The sequence below is a fragment of the Neomonachus schauinslandi genome, chromosome 1 (genome assembly GCF_002201575.2).
Source record: "Neomonachus schauinslandi chromosome 1, ASM220157v2, whole genome shotgun sequence".
Taxonomy (NCBI): domain Eukaryota; kingdom Metazoa; phylum Chordata; class Mammalia; order Carnivora; family Phocidae; genus Neomonachus; species Neomonachus schauinslandi.
In genome coordinates, this window is record NC_058403.1 from 91,616,732 (window position 1) to 91,626,987 (window position 10,256).

The 10,256-nt window shown below is 41.6% G+C and overlaps 1 long non-coding RNA gene across 1 annotated transcript; it reads right to left on the reverse strand.

Moving 5' to 3' along the window:
* Window positions 1-520: 520 nt before the first annotated feature.
* On the reverse strand, window positions 521-5,166 carry LOC110591636. The gene is made up of 2 exons (XR_002481037.1): window positions 5,086-5,166; window positions 521-669 (listed from the first exon to the last, which is right to left on the reverse strand). It is a non-coding gene; the product is annotated as an uncharacterized LOC110591636 (long non-coding RNA).
* Window positions 5,167-10,256: the final 5,090 nt, after the last annotated feature.

Consider the following 10,256-nt stretch of genomic DNA (forward strand, 5'->3'; position numbering starts at 1 on the left):
AAAGAAAGAAAGAAAGAAAGAAAGAAAGAAAGAAAGAAAGAAAGAAAAAGAAATGTAATCAAAAGAGATGGGATATGTCAGTAATGCTGACTGAGGGAGAGAAGCTGATTTGGACACTCTCTACCTCTTTATTTTATTTATTTATTTATTTTTAAAAGATTTTATTTATTTATTTGACAGAGAGAGAGAGAGAGAGAGAGAGATCACAAGTAAGCAGAGCGGCTGGCAGAGGGAGAGCGAGAGGCAGACTCCCCGCTGAGCAGGGAGCCCGATGTGGGGCTCCATCCCAGGACCCTGAGATCATGACCTGAGCTAAAGGCAGACGTTTAACTGACTGAGCCACCCAGGTGACCCTCTGTACCTCTTTAGATATGTTCCTTTACATGTGAGCCCTGGAAATAGCTCTGCATATGTTATAGTCTCAGGTTTTTTTTTTTTTTTCTTTTTTAAGTAGGTTTCAAAGTTCCAGAAGGGGTCTGTCTTTGCCAAGATGAAAGAGAATGGAGCTCTAAACAAGAGATGAAATGAAAATGCTTTATTGTCCTAGCAGCTTCAGGTGACTCGCTTCATTTGTTTACGTAGTATAGAGACGTAGCTCCTGTAGCAGAAAGAGCATGAACTTTGACATCAGAAAGACCCGGGTTTAGGACTAAGGATTCCATTTAAGACCTAAAAAAGGAATGAAAAATTAGAATATTAACACTCTGCTAACCCCAGTGCAGTAACCGTTTCAAGCGCAACGGAGAATGATAGCTCTACAATGGAAAATATGGAAGTCACCACCTGAACCAAGTGATCAGACTTGATATCACCAACACCAGGACAAAGGGACATCACTGCCTCCTGATAGGATATAAGGAAAGCACACACCATCATGTGCATAGTGTTTTTGGCAAACATGTTTAGCCTGAATCTAATCACAAAGAAACAATCAGACAAATTCAGATTACAGGGACACTTTAAAAAGCACTAGCCTGGACTCTTCAAAAATTGTCCGTGTCACGAAAGATAATAAATATCGCTGAGATATTTGGGGAAATTTAAATATGGGTTTTATGGGGCACCTGAGTGCCTCAGTCGGTTGATCATCCGACTCTTGATTTCGGCTCAGGTCATGATCTTAGGGCTGTGGGATCGAGCCGCGCATCAGGTTCTGTGCTCAGCTCAGAGTCTGCTGGAGAGTCTCTCTCCTCCTCTGCTCCTCCCCCCGCGGCTGTGGGATCGAGCCGCGCATCAGGTTCTGTGCTCAGCTCAGAGTCTGCTGGAGAGTCTCTCTCCTCCTCTGCTCCTCCCCCTGCTCTCTCTCTCTCAATAAGTCTTTAAAAAAATAATAAAATAAAAATAAATATGGATTTTATAGTAGATAATTGTGTATCAATGCTGAGTATCTTGGGAGTATGAATGACATGATAATTATATAAGAGAATGTCCTATTGGTGAAACTAGTTAAGTTAGTGTTCTTTATGCTTTTTTCAACTTTTCTATCGGTCTGAAAATTTTAAATTAAAATGTTGGAGAACAAAAGGAAAAACAATAGTTTTGTGAACTGCATAAAACGAAGGGTCTAACTTTTACACAGACATACAGCCACACTGGCTCAATAATCCCCGAGAATATTGACGCCTGTGGGTCACAGTGTAAGGAGTGTAAGGAAAAGCTGCTCTGTCCCCCCCGTTAGATGACACCTGTCTTTCTCGAATAGGGATGATGCAACAGGTATGTTAGGTTACACTGTGAAGGTGAACCACTCTTGCAGACACATTGATGGGTACTGTTTATATACTCTTGTCTTTCCAGCTATTCCAATTTCTTTACTGGTTTAAAAACCTTTCTAACGCTCCTTCATAATGCACATTTCCTTCTGCTTTTTACTAGCTGTTTGACTTCAACTTTGAGTGAACCCTCTCTTCTCATAATGGCTTGGGGTTTAAGGAGAGCAAAGTTCAATTTTTATCATCCCGAACTGGGAATTGTCAAATTTAAAGCCTTCCAATCTGCAAGATGTTTGGACCCAAATAGAGATTTGTGCATCAGCTTGTACTTACCTAGTTTAGACGTTATCTGCCTTTTGTATATCTGACCCTCGGATGTGTTTTGCAATCATCTGGAATTTATCAGAATTTTCCCATGTTTTTGCAAAGCAAAACAACTTAAGTGTGTCACCAGCAAACGTGTGCAGCTCGCTGTCAGTTTGCTCTCCCAAGCCCTGCAGCTGCAAGGAAATGCTCTTATTGGCAGACTTGACCTCACCAGGCAGCCTCCCACAGGCTACTGTGGGGATTGTCTGTCTTTTGGGAAGGCTGCTCCTATCTTGTTTAATCACGGACTAGAAGGGCTGCAGATAGAATTGAGATCGTGACAGCAGCTATGACTGATCGGTGCTCTGGTCACCAAGGAGCGGGGGAAGACACTAAGAAAACAGGAAGAGAGAAACAGTGGGGGTGTCTGGGGAAGAGAGGTGGAGAGAAGATGGAGAGGAAAGAAGAACAACAAGAGAGGAGTCAGAACATAGAGGAAAACATTCCTGAAGCCAAAAACAGCTTCTTGCGTCACTCACAGATCCAAAGCCTGGGTCTGGACAGAGTTGATTCCGGGACAGAGGAGCAATGGAAGCCATGGGCCACTCGTGTGCATTTTACAAAAGATACTTGTAGGGCGGACTAAAGGGAAATGAGTAGAGGGAAAGGGCAAAAAACAAAGCAAAACAAAACAAAAGGGGATGAGAAAGAAGGAGGTCTAAGTATCCTGAAATGTTCTCAGGTTATGCTTGTTTTTAAGTTGCTTCTAGGGACAAACCTTTAAATCCTCTTAAATAGGAAATGTATATTCATTTAGTTCCTTCTCTTGGCATTTTTGAAAAGGAAAGAACCAAACTGTTCAGTGAGAAACTAAACATACTTTTGGATCCAAATATATCCACGTAAAAGGCACAAGAGAATGGTGAGGATGGGTTCACTAAAGCCCTCTACAGTTGTCATTATTTTTTCCATTTTACAAATGACAAAGCTGAGGTTCTAAGGCGTAAATAGTGAAGGTGATACAGCTAATCAGTGTTGAATCCTGGTTTTGAACCTACAAATGCTTGACTCCGAAGTCTGTAATTTTTGTTTTCCACTATCAGATCAGGACATAGGTGTACTACACCTTTTAAAACATGTATGCATAGATGAAAATTGATCCATGACGTATACCAAATAGGGCTGTACTCACCCAGGACATAATAGGAATGGAGATGATGCTGCATGTGCACAAAGGAAATATTTTTTAGAACTGCTGATTCTACTCCCAGTTACAGAGACAGAGACAGAGAGAGACAGAGACAGAGATATTCCTCGCCCTTTCTTTTTATAAAATTAGGACAAATGGGAGAACCACAACCAAAGTTTCATTCCTATGTATTGAAGGAAAACTCTGGACTTTCTATCTAGAGCATTGCTGGTCTAGTTCTCCATTTCTCAGTGCTCCATGTGTGTGCTCTTGACCTTCGTGTGGAGATGGACTATGCTGGTTGTTGCATGCATTGTTCCTGTATGGCTGGCTGAGGGGGCATAGGCTAAAACAAATGAGTAAGATGAGGAGCAGTGTAATGCAGTAGGAAGAGACTCTGGCTGTGTGACCTCGAGTAAATCAAAACCTCTCGTAATCTTGGTGTCCTTCTCAGCGACATGTGGAGGTTAGACTAGATAATTTCTCAGATTCCTTCCATATCTCAGATTCCGTGCCTTGAAATAAATCCCCAAGGAGCTAAAGTGTCTGCGTGGCCAAAATGCCTGTCCCCCAGAAGCCTTTATCAGTGAAAGTGTTATCTCCTGGAGGACTGGGAACCACCATCTGGATCCACCGCTGGCTGGTAGAAGCAATGGAAACTAAGCCGGCGCTGTACATGGTCTGTTGGCCAACCGGATTCCTGCGGGAGAGATTTCATGTAGAGTTCCTCCACGGAGGCCTCCCTCTGCCCTCCTGGCACACAAATAGGCAGCCAGGAGGCCAGCATCCACCAGCTGGGAGCCGGCGTCCACCAGCTGCTTAGTCAACAGCCTTTGAGTCACAAATTGGTGATCTCAGCCCAGCTCTGGTGACTGTGTCATAAGATAATTAAAACTTGTCAACCAACACAGCAGAGGCCTGGAAGGGCAAGGACTGAAGGAGCATAGAGCTAAATCACTCTTTTCTAGCTCCTTGAAAAGGGATGCAAAACTGGGAGGGAACTGCTAACATCTGAAGTCATGGAGTGACTAGTGTAGGTGGATGGAGAGGTGAGAATTCAGTGAGGATCTGGGCGTGCACAGAACTCAAAGACCAATCCCCATCTATAGGCTGAGAGTGACCAGTAGGGTTAACGTCTCTAAATCAGGTTTTTGTTTTTTTTTTTGAGAGAGAGAGAGAGCACAGGAGGGGGTAGGGGCAGGGGGAGAGGGAGAGAGAATCTTAAGTAGGCTCCACACCTGGTGCGGAAGCCCCACTGGGGCTTGATCTCACGACCCTGAGATCATGATCTGAGCCGAAATCAAGAGTCAGATGCTTAACTGACTGAGCCACCCAGGCACCCCTCTAAATCAACTTCTGATTGGCCAGGAAACAAAGTCCTTACTCTATTTTCCAAGAGGTGGTTAAAATATTAGGAACCTCAGTTTTCTGTATATTTATAATGCAGGAAAGCAAGGTGAGCTAAAAATGGTACAACAGTTGATTCACTCCCTCAATTCATCCAGATCTCTGCTCAAAAAGCCCCTCATCACAGACCTTTCTCATCAATCTCTTTCCCCCTCCCTCTATTGAGCTTACTCATTACCACCTGACTTGATTCTTCATCGCTCTTGGCTCATTTGTTTACTGTGTGTCTTCCCAACTAGAATGAAAGCTCCATGAAGTAAGGACTTTGTTTTGTTCACTGCTACATTCCAGAGCTCCAAACAATACCTGGCCCATAGTAGATGCTTAGGAAGCATTGATGAATGGATGGATGGATGGATGGATGGATGGATGAATGAAGCTGCTTATCACAGTTACTAGTTTATCTAGACCATTTTGCTGACAAAGCTAGCTCCTCAGGCCTTCACTTAGAAACAATTAATGTTTTGGTACCTTAAATCTCTCCATCCCCTCTCCATGAAAATCCACACCGAAACACAAAGGAAATCTTCCAGGTTAGCTCGCTCAGCTGTGAGACCGCACTGTAAATACATGTGCGTTGTATGTGAATATATGGGAGAGGCGTGCCCATGCTGGGATTATTCTGGCCTTGCTATATGGGCATGTGACATACCGCCACATGACTCTGTGTTAAATAGAGGAAGACGCAAGGTCACAGACCAACCGCGTGAGTCTAGCCAGAACTTCCGCCTCTGGGGGAAAGCTCTAAGGATGATGCCAACTTTTTTAAAGCAGCTCATGTTCACTGGTGATCTGTCTAATAGAATGGCTTTTATGTATTTCTGTATATTCAAAGTTTTATCTACTGCTTCGTCTGAGTACTTTTCATAGATAACAAGTATTTTCCCCTACTCTCTAGAAAAATGATAGCAAAGATATTAAAATTTTTATTCATGAGGGACGCCTGGGTGGCTCAGTCCGGTAAGTGGTAAGCTTCTGCCTTCGGCTCAGGTCATGATCCCAGGACCCTGGGATCAAGTCCCGCAACGGGCTCCCTGCTGAGCTGGGAGTCTGATTCTCCCTCTGCCCCTCCCCCCACTTGTGTTCTCTCTCTCTCTCTGGAGCTCTCTCTCAAATAAATAAAATCTTTAAAAAAATTAAAAAATAATAAAATAAAATTTTTATTCACAAGAATCTGATTATACAAACTAATACTCCTATTGTATTTCCACACAGATGATATTGTGATCTTTTCTGAGCTAGGACAACTGACTAAGTGCATCGTTCTGATATAAGGAGTTGGGTAGCCTAGGACAAACATTGCTTACTTTTACCAGATGATGGTATCGTTTTTGTATACAAAGGCCCGCACTTTCCTTTCTCTTTTCAACAATGCAGATGTCTTGCCCTGGTTTTTATTTATTTATATATTTATTTTAAAGGGGCGGGGGAGAAAAGGGCATTTCCTGATACTTCCCCATCTCCTTGTCCCAGTACATAAGCCTTTCTGTTACTTTCTCTTGATCCACCCAAAGCTAATTGACATTAAAGATAACAGCTAGGCTACTAGGCAAGCCTCCTTGATCCAACAGACAAGTTCACTAAAAAGCATGTGGGGCAATGAGAATGAAAAGTACACAATAACGACCCAACTGGAGAATCAGAGAATGGAACGGGACCTGAGAGATCAGCCAGTCCACGCCTGTCATTTCACAGACTAATTCCACGGTTAAAATACCCAAACAAAGAGCTGTCTAACTGCAACCTTCACCTATAGTTCAATAAGCCCGCTGCGACTGACGATCTTTCTGCTATATCCACGTTTAGCACTAGGTGTTGCTCTATGCTATTTCTAGACCCGATTTCTTTGCTGCACAACAGAAGCTGAGCCTCCTAATCTGAGTTCCATTCTGCAAATGCTGTTTTTAAGATGAAACCCTGCTAGTATTTGGTATGTTTCCCGGAAGCAGCTTCATTTAAATGGCTCAGGTGTGGTATACTGAATCCGCTGAAACAGCCGCTCTGGAGAGAAGGGGATCGATACATGCCAGGGAAAGGGGACTCCAAAGTCAGTTTTCAAATTGTCCTAATTCAAATATTTACTTAAACTCTGTTTTTATATTATGTGCAACACAAGGGGAATGACATTGTTGCTGTGTGTTTCCTGGAACTGACTGTCTGCTACAAGGCCACAGATAAAGTTTGTTTATAGAAAAACAAAATATGAAAAAGGAAAGTTTAGCACTGTTCTATTTGGGGTTTAATACTCCCACACATCCCAAAGGGGAGGAAGGACAGCTTTCTAGAATCTTGCTTTCCCCATAGCAGCCAAGGACAGAAATGCTTTAACCCCCTCTAGTGACAGATGCATCATTACTTAGATTAGTTCAGTTGTTCAGTTTGAAAGGTAATGCCATAGGGAGAAACGGTCCTGCTTTAAGAATTTCATTGTTTAGGAAGAGGGCAAATTTTCAATTCACCTTTAAGTTTTAAAGGGAATAAAATTCAGCTAATAAAGATAAATCTTTAACATTATTACTCAGTGGTTTCAACTTGGATAAATATTTTTTTAAAGGTTTTATGTATTTATTTTCGAGAGAGAGAGACAGAGGGAGAGTGCATGTGAGCAGGGGGAAGGGCAGAGGAGGAGGAAGAGAGAATCTGGAGCAGACTCCGCACTGAGCACAGAGCCCGACACGGAGCTCAATCCCACAACAGCGAGATCATGACCTAAACTGAAACCACGAGTCGGAGGCTTAACGAACTGAGCCAACCAGGTGCCCCTCAACTTGGATAAATTTGACATAAACTCAGTATAAATGTTCAAGTTCTACAAGTCCAATGTTATAATCATCTAATACTTAGTTTAAAATCATCATGCATGTAACAAAACAATGTCTAGTACATTGTTGCTAAACGTGGGTTTTTTTTTTTTCCAGTTTTGGTTATTTACCAATAACTATGTGTAATACCAATAATCAGGCAATGATGTTTATAACAGTCCTAGATTTTTAGCAGGAAGGAAAATGGAAGAAGGAAGCCAGAGTGGAAGCATCCTAATCCCATTACTAAGCTTAGCGTAGAGGGAGAGATGTAGCTCACACAAAGTTAGCTGCTAGGATCCATAATATAAACTCTTCAGTCTAGTCCTAAAGAGAGGGTTCCTTCCAATTTTTATAGTTCAGGCCTTAGGCTGAAAAAACTAAGTACTTGGCTGAAGTGTGACTTTCTTATAAAATGTTCTTTTCAGCTTTCTCCCCAGCACAAACCAGCCTTTCTTTTCTGAAGATTCTATTTCCTTTACATTCTTTGAGGATAAAACTATGCATTGTGGTTTTTATACCACATTCACTTAGGATATTTCAAAACAGAGTGAATTCCACTTTTTCTCCCAGTTCTCTCTTCACAGAGGTTCCCCTTTCCTCGCTCCTGATAGCCTCGATGATGATGTAAAGTAGTATCCCCTAGGATCTTTGCACTTCATTTGTTATGCCCTGTATTAAAGATGGGCAACTTTTCAAAAGGGATAGGTCAGACTCCTGATCCATGTTCTTGTAAATGTGGGGTCAGAGGCGTTTATGTGTTAGGAAAATTGTCTATTTCCTATAAAAGGAAGGGAGAGAAGAATTTTTGAAAGCATCCATTTTGGAAATCATGTTTTTAGTGAGTGGCAGGAAGGCAGAGGCACCATGTGGTAGACGCTGAGGAAGTTTCTGCCATCTTTAGTCAGACCCACTTTTATATGGACCATTTTTGGTAAGTCTACCGGCATGTGTAGGGGGAAGAAACATAAGAGCTATTAAAATAGATTTGTCATTTCCACACACAGACATGCATACACGAATCACAAAATGCTTACCCTTTGTTTTTTCTTAATGCTAAAATGACCAAAGTTGTTTTTTTTTAATGCCCTTTATGAGCTCTTCTAGTGTCATCCGCTAATTTCTTCCATTGCTTTTTATTCTCCAAACAGGTTACATTTGCATAAATCCAAAAAGGTGAATAGAGCTCCTGCTCTTGCTTAAAATTGTTTCCAGCCTAGCTTAACAAGCTCTAGTTTTTAAGTTCGTTCCAAGATTGAGACAAAAATCTCTCTACCAAAAGCAAAATAAAAGACAAATTCCTATGCTTTTGCCTCATTTCATGTTTTATTATCCTATGTTTCCTAATAATACATTCTGTAAATATTGAAATGGGCACATGTTCTGTGGACGGGAAGCATGGTTACGTAGTTAACGCAAGTTGTGCTCTCTACAAGACGTCCATTTTAGGCCATATGCAATTTACATGTTTTCTCCTCTCTTGATAGAGAAAAAGGAAAAAAAAAAAAAAACCCTGGAAAACATTATAGAACCCAACTATATGCCTTTTGGGGCCAATGATAAAGCATAAGTTTTTACCACTCCCAGCAGTGTTGGAGCTGGCCTGCACTGAAGCCTGGGGACGTGCTTGCTGAGGTCCACAAATGAGAAAATGGAGTGATGACGGCAGACCATATTATTGCATGGTGCTACTAAAAAGCGAATGCAAGTCTAGCATTATTGAAGTCTAGAAATGTTTGCTTACAACACACACACTGTGGAGAATACATTTTATGTGTTTATAATAATAGCAATAAAAAATTTCCCCAAATCAACTTACTTTTTTCTTGTTAATCCTGGGTTAAAGACAGTAATTATAAAAAAGACATTTCAAAGAGCACTTGCACTTTTGTTGAATAAAAGAGGTATTTACAACATAGATTTAGTTATGTTTTGAAAAGTATAATAATTTCAGTTAGGCAAACTTAGTGCTCTATTTCCTTAGAGGAGAGATTTGCAACTTTTTTGGGTGCACTTTTAAGCGAGCAAAAGTCTTCCTTTTGAATACCCACATTAGAGTAACTTTGGAATGAGCAATCCATAGGTTCTCCTTAATCTAAGTGTGGTGTTTATAAACAGAGGGCCTACTTCTATAGCACAAGTGAGTTACCTTTGATCAGCATTTTCTCATGATGAATGATAAGGGAATATGCTTTTTGACATACATCAGTTTTCCCTTCAGATTTTTTTCTAAAATATTTCAAAACACTCTGATTTCCCTAGGCTATACCATTTTCCTCTGACTTTACTCCCTCCTATAGAATTCAGCCGTAGAACATCTCCTGTCTCCTGGGAGTCTGCTCTTCCTTCCACATGGGCTCCCACACTCATTTCCTCCAGCTGCCTCTAGGCGGCCCTGAGCCCTGGGCCTTCATCCAAGAGCTGATGTGATGCTCTGCTGCTGCATGTCCTTGGCAGATGTTCTAGCCCATTATCTCCGACGGGGCCTCTGGCCTTGACTCTCCTTCCTTGTGAGTTTTCTTTCCCAGGGGATTCCTCAGCCTCACACAAATATAGCTGGCCCTGGAACCTCCCTAGGCTTGTCTGAATTTGCAACAGTTTAGGCTAGCCTGGGGGGTCCTCTGTTACACAAAGGTTGGGGCTGTCACTATCAGTCATCAACTGCTTTGTGTTTAGTACTGTTTGACTCTATAGAAAGATAGGAAGGAAGAAGGGTGGGAAGAAAGGAAGAAGAAAAGAGGGAAAAAAGAAAGAAAAGAGAAAGAAAGAAAGAGAAAGAAAGAAAGAAAGAAAGAAGAAAGAAAGAAAGAAAGAAAGAAAGAAAGAAAGAAAGAAAGAAAG